This window comes from Protopterus annectens, chromosome 6.part1 (genome assembly GCF_019279795.1).
Source record: "Protopterus annectens isolate FY-2018-M chromosome 6.part1, PAN1.0, whole genome shotgun sequence".
NCBI classification, from domain to species: Eukaryota; Metazoa; Chordata; order Ceratodontiformes; family Protopteridae; genus Protopterus; species Protopterus annectens.
Window position 1 is genome coordinate 502,283,183 of NC_056738.1, and position 16,876 is coordinate 502,300,058.

A 16,876-nucleotide genomic window follows, 5' to 3' on the forward strand; every position below is an offset into this window, starting at 1 on the left:
CACTTGAGGATGGGTCTTTATATATGTGTGTGTGTGGCGGGGGGGTGAAACAGTAGGCAGTGCTTAGGGCTCCATTTCGCCCAAGTCCACACCTGTACATAGAGCTGTTGTAAAATACCATTGTTGCAACTAAATAAGAGTAACTGTAAATGCCCCTTTGTGAGATGCGCCAACATAGTGTGGTACACAATCTTGTTGTAATATAAGAGCATTGTAGCTACCAGTCAGTCTGTGTGTACTAGTCCTAAAACTTTGCAGCATGAATTAAAAGGTTGCTTGTGAGGGGTGGCAAAAACACGGTGATACTTAGACTTGAAGTCCCCAGTGGGGACCCCAACTCAGCATTTGCTGGGGTCCCCCAAAATGCTAACACCAGCCCTGGTGTTAGGGTGGAAGTGCATTGCAACATACAGACATACAAGCATACACAGACACACACACACACACACACACACACACACACACACACACACACACACACACACAATTGCGCATTCGGAACAGACATAAACATATGTTGATACACATGCAGGAACACACTTACACAGACATTTGCACTCATACACATACACATGCATGTCAGAACACAAATTGCATGTACATAAACACTTGCACAGGCACACATAGACACACACACACACACACACACACACACACACACACACACACACACACACACACACACACACACATACACACACATGCACATAGAGAAACACGAACATTCACTGATACAGTGCATGCATGCCTATGAGCAGTTGTGAGGAATGCCAGTACGCTATGGCACATTTTTGGGATGTCAGAGGAAACCAGAGCACTCATTTAAAATTAACATAGACATATGGAAAATGTGTTGATGTCACATGGAAGGCAACACAGCTAAGGACTGAACTGGAGAACCAAGTACTGCAATGCAGCATATGTATACATATGCCTACATGAATTACAATATTTATTTATTTATTTCACATTTATTAACCAGGTTAGTCCAACTGCGTTTGCAAACAAACCCATTTTCAGTGGAGACCCAAGGGGAAAAACCCCAGCAAACATAAGTAAAAATAAAGTGACAATATACAAATATTAAATAACTATCACAATACAAAATAATTGTAAACAAGAAAAGGTTATTAACTATTTGCATTGCATTGATAGTAAGCAACCCATTTTCAGTGGAGACACAAGGGGAAAAAGCCCCAGCAAACATAAGCAAAGATAAACATACAGGACAAAAATATTAAAAACAATACTGCAAATACGAAATTAATTATAAAGAGAAAAACAAAAGAAAAAATTATGAACATTAAGGATTGCACTGATATTAGTGGATTAAAATTTACTACATACTAGAGTAAAAACAAAAAGATAATCATTGTTCAAAAGAAGAACAATGTATAGACATTGATAGGACGTGGGGGGGAGGATAAATAGTGTGGAGATAGGGAGGAGGCTATAGTAGGGCTATAGTAGTAGATCGGAGGGTTTAGGAGGTTCGTTTAAACAGAAGTTACTAACAGAGAAAGAAAGTTAGGAGATGCAGCAGGTTATACAGTGGGAGAGACTAAGACTATGTGTGGTCAAGGCAACAGCATAATTTCAAGTTATTTAAGCTCCTTTTTAAAACAAGGAAAGGAAAGGCTGGATTTAATATGGAGAGGGAGCTTGTTCCAATTTAGTGACAGAGTGTTTGTAAAATAGTTTGCCAATATTCCTTTAGGGTTTAGAAACTGAGAAGATGCTGATCAGCACTCCGGAGAGGCTGGTGGGAGAGACGAGTAGGGAGTAACATGGGAGGTGAGCGCAGGACAGGCAGAGGGATTGTTGAGTATGGAAATTCCAGCCACTGAAGTTTCTTTAGTGAGAGGCAGTGATGTGAAGAGAGTGGTTGGTTTAGAATAAATACGGAAGTTTTGTTGTTTGTTCCAGTTTCTGTAGTGAGGTAGCTTGGATATTGGTAAGGATGGGGAAGCATATAGATGACTGGGTAAGAGAAATGCCTGCGCAAGAGTGCATTTAATGGCAGTAGTGAGGAATATTTTGTTCCTATAAAGTAGTCCAAGTTTTTGGTGTTTTTTTTTTTTTTATTTTAGTTGGTCATCAATTATTACCCCAAGGAGTTTGGTGTGTGAGGTAGGGGGAGATAGTGGTGCCATCTAGGGAGGAAGGAGAAAAGTTAGATTTAAGGTGAGAGAGTGTCTGAGGTAGGAAGAGAAGGAGTTGAGTTTTCTTAGGGTTAAGGATTAGATGATTGTTTCTGAGCCATTTTTTAACAGAGATAAAGGAATTCTGTGTTAGTGTGTGTAGTTCAGAGATAGTACTGGAGATAGATAAGAGAGTAGAGTCATCTGTGTATTGTATTACAGATGAGAGACTGCAGGAAGAATGTAGGTTGTTGGTAAAAATGTTGAAAAGGAGCGGTCCAAGTATGGAGCCTTGGGTACTCCAGTTTGAACAGCAAGGAAGGGTGAGAAAGCCTGCTGAAATCTAATAGTTTGTTTTCTGCAGTAAGACAGGATTGGAACCTGCCAAGAGTAGAAGGAGAGAGGTTTAGGTTTAAGAGTTTGTTAAGAAGGATGGGGTGAGATACAGTGTTGAAGACTTTAGAGAAATCATGGAATAAACAGGAGACAAGGTGGTTGTTGTCCCTAGCATTTGCAACCTTTTGAGTAAAGGATAGTAAGCCATTCGAGGTACTGTGTTTAGGGTGGAAACCATGTTACGAGGGGGTGAGGAGATTTTTGTGAATGAGATAGGAGACAGTAGTTTATTTTATTATTTATTTATTTTACATTTGTTGACCGGGCTAGTCCAGCTGGATAATTTCCATTTTCAGTGCTCCACAATTAAAACAAGGTTAAAACATTTAAGCAACAATGCATACATTTTAGTGTAGTAGAAAATACAGCGAAAAAAAAACAGGTAAAAATCAAACAGCCTAAGCTATATATTCATGTTTTTTTTTTTTTTTTTTTTTAGAACAGTACAGTAATTTAGTCATTTGAAATAGCAGGGAAAGATAGTGATTTTTACGTAGGGAGGTATGGCTGAAGAGCGAAGAAGTCATTTAGTCTGGATTGGTACAGGAGCAGAGCCAGAAGTTGTTAAGATGTAATAGAAGTTGTTTTTGAAAAGTTGAAAGGATTCTAGTGAGGTAATGTGTGATGGGAGGTTATTTCATATTTTCCCTATGGAGTTTGAAAATAGACAGTTACCTGCTGAATTTGTAATTCTAGTTGTGGTGACTTGTATCTTTGCAGATCGCAACTGTTTCAAGTTTTTGTAGGGAGTAAGGAGGTTACAGAGAGCTGGTGTTTTGTTGGTTGATAAAGAATGTTATGTGTAATTAAGAGTTGTTGATAGATAAGCTTGTTAGGTAGTTCTAACCATTGTAATTGTTTTAAGTTATTACAGTGGTGAGTTCTGTACTGGGATGCTGTGGCAAAACGGGCTATATTATGATAGGATGTAGTTAGTTTTTCAGGTTACCTTTAGAGAGATTGGTGTAAATAGAGGAAGCATACAGTAGGGTGGAGATAAGATGTGATTGAGCTAAGGTGGTCCGTGCTTCTGGAGTAAGGAAGGGTTTTATTCTGTACAGTGAACCTATCTTTTTATTTACTGCTTTTATAGTGTTATTGATATGACAATCATAGTTAAGATTATTATCAATAGTAACACCAAGCAGTTTGGTAGTAGAGTCTGGGGAGATAAGAGAATTGTCAGCTGCAGTAATAGTAAAATTTAGTTGAGGAGATTTGTGGGTAGGTGAGAATAGTAATAGTTTTGTTTTCTTGGAGTTGAGAAGGAGACATCTTTTTGAGAACCATTGTTCAACGGTTGAAAAGGTAGATTGTGTGAGTGACTGGAGTTCAGATTGGGTGGGAGCTGTACAGATGATGGTAGAATCATCTGCATATTGTATGCAGGTAGTGTTATGGATAGATGATTGAAGATCATTAATAAAGATAGAGAATAAGAGCAGGCCTAATATTGATCCTTGAGGTACTCCTAAGGAGATAGGTAGTAGAGCAGATAGAGAATTTTTCCAGAGTACTGCTTGTTGTCGGTTTTCAAGGTAGGATGAGAACCACGTTAAGGAGGAAAAATCCAAGGCAAGTGAGTTTAGTATGTGTAGGAGAAATTTATGGTTGACCATGTCGAAGGCTTTTGACAGGTCTAGGAAAAGAGAAGCAGTTAGTTTGTTATTATTACGGTTACAGTTTATTGTGTTAGTAAAGGAAAGTAGTGCAGTGGTCGTACTATGTGAGGGTCTAAATCCATGTTGAGTGTTTGCTAGTAGGTTATTTTGAAGGAGATGGTTAAGTAATTGTTTGTGTATACATTTTTCCATGATTTTAGCTAGTGGCGATAATAGTACTATTGGGCGGTAGTTAGAGAGGTCAGTGGATTTGCCTCCTTTATGTAAGGGTATAATGTGTGATATCTTCCAGATTGCTGGAAAATCACTTTCTTTTATGAATCTGTTTATTAGGATCGAAACAGGGTAGGCTAAAGCTTTTGCTGCTACCTGAAGAAATTCAGCAGGAAGCTTATCTGCTGAGGGTAAGAGAGATTGTATGTAGGAGGTGGGTATGGGTTGAAGTTGAAGGGAAGGAATGACGTTGTTGGTGTTACTTAAGATCAGTTGGGAAGCATCAGGTAGTTGAGTATGTATACATTTTTCAAGGATCTTAGAGAGCGGTGAGAGAATAGCAATTTGTCTATAGTTAGAAGGTTCAACAGAGTTGCCACCTTTGTGCAGAAGAGTGGTATAGAAGGATTTCCATATTTCCAGTATGGTAGATTCCTGAATGGAGCGGTTGATTAAGATAGATACAGGATATGCAATAGAGTCAGCAGCAATTTTCAGAAACTGAGGGTGGAGTTTATCAGTGGAGGGAGAGGATGGTTTTAGTTTAAGAAGAAGGGATTTGATATATTTAGTAGAAACAGGTTGCAAGGTAAAAGGCTGAGAGACAGAGGAGCATAGAGGTTTAGGAGGAGGTGAGGGTGATGCAGAAGAGTTGGGATGAGCAGTGTTACCAGCGGTTAGGAGTTTAGAGATGCTGTCTATGAAGTGTTTGTTGAGTAAGTCTGCAGTTTCAGAGGGCGAGTGATAGGAGAAAGAGTTAGGGATGGTAGGAGAACCAGTGTGGAGTAGGGAGTTGATAGTACTCCAGAATATTTTGTGGTCATTTGGATGAGAGCTTTGAAATTTTGTGAAATACTGGCGTTTATCCAAAATAATACATTTTTTACATAATTTCCGAGTTGCTTATAACCTTGGAGAAAGTTGGGAGTTTTAGTGGTTTGCCATTTTTTCCATAGAGCATCTCTTTCATGCATTAAAACATGAGTACCTTTGGACAGCCAGGGTGCTAAATTAGATTTAGTTCGAAATTACTTAAAAATTTGGTTAAAAATTACTTAAGTTTAAAAACTGCTTGCCTTACTACAGTCAGTTCTAAAATTCCTATGGCTACACTACGCTTAGGATCAGTGCTCAGAGTTAACAGCATGTTGGTTCATTCCTCAAGTGTACCTCATTAACAGGAATGTTACTCATTTTGAGTTCATAGGTGTGTACTAGGCTAATGGCCCTGGAGCCTTTACAAGCCTAGCCCATAGGATTACCCTGGCAATGTGCCACCCAACCTTAGTTTCCAGTGCCTCTTTTGAGTGATTCCTGGGGTGAATTTTGTATTTCTCATCCACTCATCAAGATTTCTCTTGAAGAGGCCCAGTGATGTGCTCTGTTTGACATGTATGGGAAGTCTATTCCATAGCATTGGCAGTCTCTGGGTTATGAACCTGTCCCTCCATCACGTTCTGTTGATTGTGGTAATGAGGTTCAGGTCTCTGGAACATGTGGTGTGGAGGGATTGGGATTTCTTTAGATGTAGCATTTCTAACAGAGCTGGGTCAGACATGGCTTTATAAGTCAAACAGAGATCACCTCTAATTAGGCGATATGAGACAGAGAATAGTTGGAGTTTTTTTAGTCTGTCCATATAGGACAAGAGTTTAAGGACTTGGCTCCTCTTTGTGAGGTACTTTTGCAGCCTCTCCAGTTGTTGCAGGTGTCTAGTGAGGTACATGCCAAATGGGGCATTGTACTCAATGATTGGCCTAATGAGGGAAGAGTAGAGGGAGACAATGACCTCTTTCTTCCTGGATGCAAAACCCTTAGTAATGAGATGTGCCACATAGAAGGACTTTCTGATCACAGTGGCAATGTGCTGGTCAAAAGAGAGGCTGCTGTCAACCTGTGTTCCCAGATCTCTTACAATGCCTTCTGTGTTCAGTGGACTACTGTCAGTGTGGTAATTCATGGTAACTGGGTTTTTCCCAAAGGGTATGATGACACATTTTTGGCATTGTGCTTAAGGCCATAGTTCTGACACCAGTTGTTGGTCTCAGTGAGGCCTTTCTGTAGGATGTCAACATCCCTTGAGGAGTTAATAATGGCTCCCAACTTGCAATTGCCTGTAAACATTGCCAGCCAGAGTCCCTTCATGTTGGACTGGACTTCTGAGAAATAGATACCAAACAGGAGAGGACCCAGGACCAATCCCTGTGGGACTCCACTCATGACTGGTCAGCAGTCTGACTTGGAGTTAGGCTACTTTCACACTGTGGGTTCTATCTGTGAACCGGTTTGCAACCCACCTAGAGATATGGGTCCTCTCCTGTTTGGTATCTACTTCTCTGAAGTACAGGCTAACACAGAAGGTCTTTGGCTAATTAAATTCACAGATGACTGCAAACTAGGAGCCATAATCGAAACTCCTAACGATGTGGACATCCTACAAAAGGGCCTCACTGAGACAGATGCTTGGTGTCAAAGACATGGTCTCAAGCTCAATGCCAAAAAGTGCATCGTTATCCCCTTTGGTAAAAACTCCGTACCCATGAACTACCACATAGGCAGTAGTCTACTTAACACAGAAAGTGTGATAAGAGACCTTGGGACACAGGTGGACAGTAGTCTCTCCTTTGATAATCACATCACCACAGTGGTCAGGAAATCCTTCTATGTGGCACACCTCATCACAAAAGGTTTCTCATCCAGAAAAAAAGAGGTCATTGTTCTTCTCTACTCATCACTCATTAGACCCACTATAGAGTACAATGCCCCTTTTGGTATGTACCTCACAAGACATCTACAACAACTGGAAAGGCCGCAAAAATACCTCACAAAGAGGATTACTGGCCTCATACAGATGCCTTATGCAGACCGTCTCAAAAAACTCCAGCTTTACTCTGTCGCATATTGCCTACTCAGAGGCGATCTCTGCCTAACATACAAAGCTATGTCAAACCCAGAGCTGTTGGACATGCTCCACTTAAAGAAATCTCAATCCCTCCGAGCTACATGCTCTAGGGACCTAAACCTTGTCACCACAATAAACAGAACATGCTGGAGGGATAGATTCCTGTCCCAGAGACTTCCCATACTCTGGAACAGACTACCTATCTATGTCAAACAGAGCTCCTCATTAGCACTCTTCAAGAAAAATCTTGATGATTGGATGGGTAATAGGAAATTCTCCCCAGGGATCACTTCTGTGGTTCTGCTTGACAGGGGCACAGGAAAATAATTTTCTTGGGTGGCGAAAGCCAGGGTACCTTTTTGGCTAGGCTTGTATAGGCCCTAGGACCAATAGCCTAGTACCTATCTATGAACCTATATAGGGGTTGATGCCTAACTTAGTGAGTTTTTCTATGATTCCTGAGTGGGGAATGGTGTCAAAGGCTTTGACCAGATCAAGGTAGGCTGTATGAACCACCTTGGCTTCATCCACAGCTCTGGTGACTGATTCAAAGAAGTCGACCAAGTTGAGCAGGCAAGATCTACCTTTCACAAAACCAAACTTTGTGGGATCCAGAGTTTGGAGATTCCCTATATCCTTGTTTATTAGGTCCATGATGATGCGTTCCATAGCTTTGCATATCAGACTTGTCAGGCTAATGGGGTGATATTTCCCAGGGTCTGTAGTTGCTCCTCCTTTATGGAGAGGGATGACTGTAGCAGTGCGTCATTTGGTAGAGACAAAGCCTGAGGTGAGGCTGTGATTGAACAGGGCACACAGGTGAGGTGCCAGTTCACTCTGTAGTTCATGTAGAACACAGCCAAGGATATTGTCATGTCCCATAGAAGCTGTATTCTTGGCCTTAGACAGTGCTGTTTTAACTTGTGCAGCAGTAATACTGGGTGCCTAGCAATCTACTGGTATTGTGATTGGTCCTTTAGGGGGGTGAGAGGGGTAAAGTTGGCACTGAATCTGTCGGTCAGTATATTGGCTATATCTGTTGGCTCGGTATAGGAGGTACCATTGTGCAATACCTCAGAGCAAATCTTGGTATTGCCATGGAGATTCTTTACATAACTATAGAAGGCCTGTGACTGTCTTTACTACCTGGTGCAATTCTGTTTTCATAGCTAGCCTTAGAGGATTTGATGAGGGATCTCAACTTTTTGTTGAGGCTGATAAGGGAGTTTTTCCAGTCTTGGGACTTCACCTTATTCCATATCAGTTTCCTCCTTCTGTTGTAGAGTTTGTTTATGGCAGGGGACCACCAGAATGACTTCCTTTTTTTGGAGGATAGCATCTTGGTTCTATTGGGTATGGCAAGAGCCATGCATTTGTGTACATGTTTGTACAGTGCATTGGTGTATGATTTGGCAGTCATGCAACTATTCTTAATTTGCATGGGTACCGTGAAGTTAGCCATCTCTGTTTTTAGGAGCCCAAAGTTAGCTCTGGAGAAGTTTTTCATGGTGGTTACCTTTGGGGGGGGGGGGGTGGATTTCCAAGGTGATTAGTTTGTGGTAGGATCAAACCAGGGAGGAGTTGACTACTGGTGTAGAGCAATGGTCGCCCATGCTAGTAATGACCAGGTCAAGGATGTTGCTGCCTCTAGTGGGGGTAAGAATGAGGTGGTCCAGGGCATTAGAATTAATAAATTCCAGGAAACGTTGGGCAAGTGTATTGGTACATGAGTAGTTTTCCCAGTTAATGGAGGGATAGTTGAAGTCGCCCAGTATGATAGTGTTAGGTTGGACCCTAATATTCTCAAGGGTGCTTAGGAATGTGGAGTGTGAATAATGGGGCATGGTTGGGGACCTATAACAGGCTGCGACCTGAATCACTGTCTTACCCAATGTTAGCTGCACCTGAACTATCTCTGATGTGTTATGTTGGGCTAACAGTCTGAAGGTGTGCGCATCCTTTATGAATATGGAAACACTACTGCCTTTGGAGCTTCGGTCCAAGTTCTGGGGCTGAAAGGTGTGGAATAAGTTATAGCCTGGTAGTGCAGGGGGTGCTTTCTGCTGCCTTGAACCAGGTCTCTGTTGCAGCACAAAAGTCAATGTTCTCCATTTTAAGGAGTGCTTCGAGTGAGTGTATTTGAGATTTAGACTTCTAGTGTTGAGCAGCATGACCCTCAGATTACATTTATTTGTAGCTGTTACGGTGGTAATTTGGTCTTTGGAACACCACCTAAAAAGGCACTATAGGGGTGGCAAGAGCCTTGGCCAGGATCCAGAAGCCCAGGGGTGACAGATTCAGGCCATCTCTGGCAAAGCATTGAGGTCTGTCAATCATGTCATCCCAGGCGGACAGACACTGGATCCCCTTAGAATGACAACAGAAACTTAGCCAATTGTTGAAATCAATCATTTTCTGCTTGCACTGTGGTATCATTTTGGGTGATGGTAGGGTGCTGCTCAGCTCTAAGGTTATATCCGGCTGGGCTACATAATCTGAGAGCTCCTCCATGTCTCTTTTCATGTAGTCCAGGGAGGTACATATCAGGTCATTCTCACCCACATGTACAATGACAGAGTCATATTTGTACCTGTTGTTGAGGGATCTGAGTGCGTGCATTATGTGGCGGATCCTGGCACCTGACAGGCAGCTGACTGTTACTTTCTTCTTATTCATCCTAGTGAGTGGGACACCAGTGTGCCTCACTATCGAGTCACCTATGACTAGTGTGCTGGGCATGCTGTTTTGCCTTAGGGGCTTTGGTTGAGTGGCGCACTATTTAGGAGAGTTATGTGTCTTATGATTAGTGTTGTGTTATGGTGGCCGAGTGCGTTTCTGCCTTGGAGGCCTCTGGTGTTTGGGTTGATTTTTATTGAGAGCCTCCATGAAGGTGGGTGTGTGGTTTGTGTTTTTATGTGAAGGCAGTGCTGGTGTGTGTTCTGGAGGCCTATGTGTTCCATGTGGTGTGGTGCAAGTGCTGACCTTCTCCTCTTGACCAGCTATTCTGGTCTTAGCTGGAGAGTGCATGGCTTCTGGTTTGGATATATAAGTGCATCTCTTGGAAGTCGGAGTGTTGGGAGGTAAGAGGAGAGGGTTGTCGGTGTACATGAGGCAGTTGCTACATTGCCTCAGGATGCCCAAGTTTACCAGGTTAATAGGAGAAAGCACAGGGAACTGACCTTTAGACCTGCCTGGAGGGGTGGGCACTAAAAATAAGTACTGGAGCCATTTCCTTGTAGAACATTTAGTGCTAGTAGCACTTTTGTGTGCTACAATGATTGCTACAAGAAGTCTGGTATGGTAAAGTGCTAGACTAATAAGCTAGTAAAAGTGCAGGAGAGGAGAGAACTAGCAGATCTAAGGGAAAAATTGAAGAACAGACTTTGGCACCTCTTAGAAGCTTGCAAACAGTCCTGGATACAGCAAATCTGTATTAGGACTAGACTAGTTACAGGAAAGGTGGGAAACAAGCGCAAACATTGGCTTTTAAACCAAAAAGTTCAAGGAGATGGAAAACTGCCCAAACGGCCAATAAACTACACATTCTGGGTCATAAACCACTCCGCTTGTGGTAGATAGGCTACCTAGTGCTTACCACTCCTACTGACAAGCTAGAAGGCTTCCCTCCGACACAGAAAGGCTTGGGGGGCTCAGAAGCTTACAAACAGTCCTGGATACAGCAAATCTGTATCTGGACTAGACTTGTTACAGGAAAGGTGGAAAACAAGCACAAAAAGTGGGCTTTTAAACCAGAATGTTGAAAGAGATGGAAAAAACTGCCCAAACGGCCAATAAACTACAATTTCTGGGCCAGAAACCACTCCTCTTGTGGTAGATCATCATCAGTAGTAAGCGGCAAAGACTGATTTCTCTACTGCAGGACAATCTAGGCTAACAATCTTAGTGTCATTCTGTTAATAACTTGCCCGTTCTAATACTTATTATTAACTGGTACGTCACTTAAAGAAGAGAGACCCCAACAAGTTCTGGACTATATAAGGTGGTATGGGTGTGAACTGTAAGTATACAAACAAGGCATTTTAGGCTTAAGTGAGTTAAAATGACCTAATGGATCAGTTTGTATAAGCTAATGTGATACTATGTTCCATAATCCCGACATTATAAAAATACATACATTGTTTCCACATTCATGTTTTTTCTAGGTACTTCTATCAATGATGTACTTTGGGAATAAAGGATTCTGGGTGTGTCTTAATGTGTTATGATAGTATCCAGATGTTTGCATGATTATTGTTCAGCTGTCTTTGTGCTGTGCTTAACTGTAGATTGGTCAATCCTGCAGGGATAGTCATTCAACCAACAAAATCTGGATTTGTATTGTAATGAATATTCTGAGGGAAGTCAGACAAAATGTCAACAATGTGTAATGAATATTCTGAGGTAAGTCAGTCAAAACGTCACCGACGTATAATGAATATTCTGAAGTCAGTCAAAACTTCACTAATGTGTAATGAATATTCTGAGGTAAGTCAGTCAAAATGTCACCAATGTGAAAAGGAGACAAAAAACATACCTACAAAATACATGTGATGGGAGTACAATGGAATACATGAAAAAGAAGCAGAGTTATTTATGTTTTTATTGGCATTTGTTTACCAGGAAAGTCTGAGAGAGCAGCACCCCTTTTCAGGATTGGACTGAGGAGAAAAGTGCTGATAATCATTTGCATTGTTTTATTATTTACTGTCAGTTTCATTTACGAGCAACTGTTCTATTATTCAGACATCCTTGACATCAGTTACATCATTTACAAACAGGTTCCATTAAAAATAACAGTTACACGAGTTGCATATGAATATTTTTTTAACTCAGGGAGGTATATGCAAAGCAATATCATCAGTATGCAGATATTGTCAGGTTTTACATAAGAATATTTGTTAGTATAGAGACTTGTTGAATATTTAGGTCATAGGAAGATGGGGTCTAGAGTTAGAGCAGCCCAAAGAAAGGAAGGAGGGGAAGAGGCACAGAGAAGATAAAGGAGATGAGATGATAGAGGAGGGTATAGCTGTGAGAACAGTACATTAAGACTGGTGCAACAGGGAATTATGGCACAGATTCACATACCTATATTAGTACCAGTTTAACCAGGGGTGGTGCAGGTGCAGAGCTATTTATCTAGTATCAGGTGTTGTTTTAGTTAGCATTTAAAGACTTTTAGATTGCACGGTGTTCTTGAGTGGAGTGGAATGGTATTCCAACTGTTAGCAAAGCAGTGTGAATACAAGGAGTAACCTGCATTATCGTTTGGTGTACTTATATAGGGAAATTGTTTGTTAGGGGAGCATAGAGGTCTCTTACTAGTGTAAGGGTGAACGATGGAGTAAAGAGATAGGAATTTTTCAGGGTTGTGCAGTAGCTTGAAGGCTTTAATTAACTGTGAGTACAGCAAATAGTTATTTAGTCTGAGACTGTTCAGTTTTTTAGAGAGGCAGTGTGATGTGATCTATATTGCTGTTAGTTACAAATTTGGCTACTTTATTGTAGCATTACTCTACTTTGGCTTATAGAGAGGAGTTGAGATTAGTTAGGACAGGAGAGGCATATGGTAGGGTGGAAAGTAGAAAAGTAGTAGCTGTGTTTTGTCAAGCAGAGCCATTAAGGTAGTGTTCTACACTATAGAGGCAGCCTACCTTTTGGTATGCCTTCTGTATGGCTTGCTGAAGGTGAAAATCAAATTTCAGGTGGTTATCTATAATCAAACATAGTAGTTTGATGTGGGATACCAGTTATATATTGGTCTTGTTGGATGCCAATAGATTAAAGGTAGTTTTTTGAAAGTAGAGAGAGAGTTGAGGGTGAAAAGTAGTAGTTTAGGGTTCTGGGGATTCTGGAGGAGTTGTGCATTGTCAAGCCAAGCTTCTATAGAGGAGAAGGATTTTTGCTTGAGTGTTTGACTCATGGGTAGTGTCCTAGTAGCAGATATTAGAGTGGAGTCAACGTATTGCATTATGTTGCCCAGTCTGACTGCTTTGTTTAGGTCACTGATAAATAAGTTAAACAGTAGTAGCCCTATGATGGAGCCTTGTTAGGACTCCAACAGATATTGAACTTTGCAGAACTCCATAGTTATCTACTCTTACATCCCTAACTAGAGGGTCAGACAGAGCAAATGGTACACCAACCTGAATGTATGCAAAAATTATACCGTCTTCAGGAATCTGAATAAAAGACTAACCAGTGAGTGGTTGGTGTGATGTGTGGTGAAAGGGTATTAAACCTATGCTATAAGTGATTAGGGCTAAACATCAGTTGGGATGCTTGAGAACTGACTGATGTGGAGGAATTAAAAACTTGGCAGAGATCCCTATATCACAGCCATTATTTCCTCTGGTCGTAGAGAACTGGATAAATCACTGGAAAAGAAGTTATCCACATAGGTGCATGATACTGTAGAAATGAGAGACCCTGGAACTTAACCCTGGCTTCCCAGTAGATGCTGATAGAGCTTCCTTGAACATAGACTAGCTCTGTAGATTATAATGATAAAGCCCTGACAATATTGCAGGCAAACTATTTTCAACTAGTTGCTTAGCCTGTAGGAGGTGGCCAAGTACAATAGCAGAAAGTGACCATTGCTGGCTCACTCATTCTAGCGATGGGGCAGCAGGTATTCACTTAGTGGAGCTCAAGCAGGCTGAGTTTGCACTGCATAGATAAAGAAGTAAACAAGGCATGTGGAGGCATGCTCCCCCACAGGATGTAGTACATGCAGGCTCACAGGAACTGACGAGAAGGGAGGGTGCTTCATGAGGGATAAGGTAGGCCATCCCTCTGGACCAGCAAGTTGGTCTGTCCCCTACTGCTTAACTTTCACTGGGAATGGATGGTGGACAGCAGATCCATGACAGGAATGAATTGGCTATAAGGCTCTCACCTAGCCCAGAAATACCTGGCTCCCCTTCTGAATGAATTCCAGAATGAATGGGCCATCTGTTCAAAGGTAGAGGAGCCACTGACCAAGGTACTGGGGAAAGTAAAAAATCCCTGGACATAAAGATAAGCAGAAAATATTGTCTAGTCAGTACATGAAGTGACTTCTTTATTGTTATTAGTCTGACACCTTGTATAACTGAATAGGTGAAACTCTATGTGCAGCCAACAGGGCTGGCATAGCATGGGAGTCATAAAGAGGCAGATGATAAAAGACTGAAAAAAAATCTCTGTCATAACATGGGAACATAAACACAGAGAGACAGATGTAAAAAATAAAAACAAAAAAGGAGCAAAGCAGCAATATAAAAAAGGCTGAGAAAGTGGCAGTGAATACAATAAAACATTCAGAGGAAAAACTACATTTGCCCTGTTTCTGTTTTAATTTTATTCCATAATATTATATGGCTACATTAGATACATAGTCATGATAGAGAAGAAGACGATGAAGGAAAAAATAATATAAGATAGACTTATGTTTGTAATGTGTCATCTGTCTGATGTGGCCAACAAAAATAGAGCTGGCTGGAGTCCAGCATTTTTTAGCCCCAAAAAATATCAATGGCTGCCTTATGGATGGTTGGAGTATAGTCTACTCAGACCTACTAACATCATGTGCTGGTCGCAGATCCATTTACCAGGAATATTGTGGGTGCTCATCCAACATTCAGCTATAAGACCTGTGATAATTTGAAGCAAACCTTGTGTATAGAGCGGCATCGTCCAACAAATCACTTTCACAATGGTCGTACAGGGACGTTCCCCTGTGGCCACTGTCATATGTGCCAACATATATCAGATGCTATTAGTTTCACCCATCCCGATGGTTCTTTTCTGTTTACACCCAGGCTTTACAGCGATTGCAATAGTACTAACTTAATCTATTTGGCCATATGCGATTCCTGTCAGGCTTTTTATGTAGAACTACTGAAGAAGACTTCGTGATAGGGTGTACAACCATTATTATGATATCAACAAAGGTAATGACAGTAGTGCCTTGGCCAAACACGTCTTGGAATTTAGTACACATAGATTCAAGTTTATGGTTCTGGAATTGATGGCAATCAATTTTAGAGAAGGGGACAATATGAACCAGTTGGCTCTCAGGGAGCTTAAGTGGATCTTTACCCTGAAAGCACATTTACATCCAGGCATTAACCAATATGTCTCAGTTAAACCAGTTCTCAATATGAGGAAGTAAGCATAAGTTTATTGGTTACCTTGTCTGATACATTATTCAGTGCATCTTGGTTCTGCACTTATACTCTCTGAGATTGTTTAGTGCTTTCCCATGGGTTCACCTTTTCCTGGTGATGCCGCATGTATCATGCACTTTCCATTTTTTCTTACACTGAGTTTTAGGTCTGTCCGTAATTTTACATACCTATCTGTTAGTTATGTTTAATGTGATGTTGCTAAGGCCCCCTTGAGGCATGATTGAACTATGGTTTGACTCCCTATAACTGTTCATCATGTTCCAATTGTATTAATTAGTATATTCTATGTCATAGTGGCTTCAGGTAAGTTTAGGAGTGACACATTACACTACACCTGTTTATTAACCAGTTGCGTGCACTTCTAAGCCCTCCATATTGTGTCCATAACATTTATGATTTTTCATTTCCCAGTTCATGTCATTACATACTGCTGCTTGGCTTATATAAGTCTTCTGGTATTTTGTATAACTGGACATGTATCCAACTAGACTAGCCCAGTCAACAAATGTAAAATAAAATAAATAAATAAAATTGTGATTGGTCCTTTGGGGGGGGGTTGGCACTAAATCTGTCGGCCAGTATATTGGCATAAAATATTCTACATTTCACACTGAAAAGGACTGGATCACATTCATTGTCAAGAATTTTTTAATAAATATCCTTGCTAAATAATACTGATTAACACTGAATATTAAAAATTAATAAAAATAACTTTTTAAAAATAAGAATAAAAACCTATTAGCCATGCTGTGAGCTTCCAATTTGAAGTTGTTAGCAAATGTTCCATATTTTGCCCAGTTGTTCTATATTGTGAGAGGTAATATCTGCAGTTTGAAGACATAAAGTTGAGAGCTATGTTTTGGTTAGGCCAAGCAGGTTTAGTATAATGGTATACATTAACAAGTTTTGTTTCAAGTGGGCTGTCAGTCCACTCTTAACTCATTAACACCTATGTGGTATGGAATGTTACACCTCTAGCAGGCTACACATACATTGCATTCCAGAGCATTTTCTGAACAATAACATTAAAAAGTTTAAGATAAAGAAATGTAAATATTTTGTGAACAATATTATCAGTAAGAAGTATTCTTTACAGTGATAATAGCTGGTGCATTCATAGTCTTTTCCATAAATAGTGTAATCTACTGTAATACACACAAACCCCAAATTATATTTTTGTAAACATTCACAAACAAATGCTCTTATCTTGAAAACTATTCAAACTAGACACATATTCTTAGCACATTTTTGTTAACCAAACATAAGCATTCACATGACAACTGGAAATTCCTTTATAAGTGCATGTTTATTGAAATATTTACAAGAAGTATGAAAACATATGCTTAATTGTACAATAAACAAAACAAATAATATTGGCATACCTCTCAAATGTCCAGATTTTTATTTCATGTTTTTGGTCTGTTTCTCATA